Source organism: Chenopodium album, chromosome 6 (assembly GCF_948465745.1).
Source record: "Chenopodium album chromosome 6, dcCheAlbu1.1, whole genome shotgun sequence".
Classification (NCBI taxonomy): domain Eukaryota; kingdom Viridiplantae; phylum Streptophyta; class Magnoliopsida; order Caryophyllales; family Amaranthaceae; genus Chenopodium; species Chenopodium album.
This window is the reverse complement of record NC_137839.1, coordinates 30,859,086-30,861,283: the sequence shown is the minus strand read 5'-3', so window position 1 is coordinate 30,861,283 and position 2,198 is coordinate 30,859,086.

The following is a 2,198-nucleotide window of genomic DNA, read 5'->3' as shown; positions in this document are numbered from 1 at the left end:
TAGGAGGCTATTTATAGATAAAATCAGCCGGATATAATAAAAAACGAATCAGAGTTTCGAAAATAATAAAACATGACACTGTCGCCAAACACGCGATTGTCGCCAGGCGACAGACGTGTCGTATGGCGCTGCAATCAGTTTTCCACGCGTTTTCTTATTTTGATAAAATTTAATCGTACAAGAGGGTAAAACTGTATTCTATAAAAACACTTCTTTTATTCTAATTAAAACTTTTAAAAGTCAATTTATCAATTCTAATCAAATTAGGACTCAAAAGAACCTTCAAGGAGATTCTAGAAGACTATAATCAATCTTAATCGCATTAGGAATGATAAATCAATAATAGGCCCTCATATAGATCATTGGGCCGCATATAAGGATTAAACCGGGCCCAGTTTAGTAATTTGGCCATAACTTCCTCATTATTCATCGGAATTGGGCTTATAATATATCGTTGGAAAGCTCTTTTCGATAACAAACCTACTACACTATTATTGGACCCTTTCCATGGTACAAACAAAACTGGATTGGTTGTTTTCTTTAAATAGGTTTTCAAAAACTGAGAGAAAGAAAAGAATTAAAAACTAACCGCAACACTAGACTTTCAACACTTTCACTTCATTCGATTATGATTTGACGTGAAAGGTACTCATCACTAGGTTTGATTTTGGGGATACACAAATGGGTGTCTACACAAGGATTTATGCATCGGTTTTAGCTTAAAACTTTCTTTTTTATTACCAACTCTCAAAGTGATACGACCTCCTTTAACATCTATTAAAGCACCCGAGGTAGCTAAGAACGGTCTCCCTAGAATAATAGGAATGTGATCATCCTCTTCAATTTCTTGCACAATAAAATCTAAGGGAATTGTGAAACCACATATCCTAAGGGGAACATCCTCAACTCTTCCTTTTGGGAACTTAATAGATCTATCGGCCAATTGCAAGGTCATGTTCGTAGGAAGAAGTTCTCCTAGCTTTAGCTTATTGAACACCCAGTAAGGCATAATGCTAACACTAGCACCTAAGTCACACAATGTATTTTCAAACAACTTACTCTTTATTTTACAAGGAATGCAGAAATTCCTTGGATCTTTCATCTTCTTTGGTAGGTTTTTGTGAATCAATGGACCTCCTTAAACATGTCAAGGAATCTCCTAAATTGTTCATCTAACTTGTTCCTCATAAATTTTTGGGGATATGAAAGGTCGGGTTTTCTCACTTCCTCTTGCACTCTTTCAACACTCTTCTTTTTCTCATGGACCTACTCTTTGCTCACACTCTTTGAGACATGTTTCTCTGTTTCCTCACTTGGATCACAATCACTCTTTTTCTCATCCCCCTCACTATTCCTAGAAACTCTCTCTTCAAGCACTTTTCCACTCCTCGAGGTCATAGAATAAACGGGTTTCTTTGGATCAACTCCTTGAGAGTGTAGTGAAAAAGGGCTAGCATAATCTTTCAAAGTGTTAGCTAGTTCAGTGATTTGGGTTTCAAGCATCATGTTGTGTGTCATCATATCATTGAACTTCTTATTACTCACCGACATGTAAGTGTTCAAAATCTTGGTTTGGTTCTCAATGATCTCCTCTAAGGTAAGCTTGGAAGATGGGGGTTGAACATAAGAATTATCACCATTGCCTTGAGGTCTTGGAGCAAATCCGGGTGGGGGTCCCCTTTGGTTGTTGTTTTGAAAATTTTCCCTCTTTTGATTGTGCCAATTACCTCGGCCTTGATTGTTACCAAATTTTGGTGTTGGACACCAAAGCCTTGAGATTGGCCTTGATTTCCATACCCTTGGCTTTGGTTTTGATTACTATAACCTTGGTTGTTATAGTTACCTTAGAAACCTTGATTTTCTTGGTTTCTATAACCACCATTGTTGTAGTTATCAAAACTACCTTGTTGGTGAGAATTCCTATTCCAAAAATTCCTTGGACCATCAAATATTTGTCCATTGTTATTATTGGAAACAAAATTCACATGCTCACAATCATTGTTTTCAACATCATCACAATTTTTAAAAGCATTTGGACAATTAGAAGAATCATGATCATAAGACCCACAAACATCACAAAAGACACAACCACTTGGCATATTACTCGAGGTAGAAGGAGGAGTATAGTTAGAAGGTGTACCTCTCCCTTTTATGTGGGAGGGAAGAGTTGGTGCAATCGAAGAGGAACTCTCTAACTT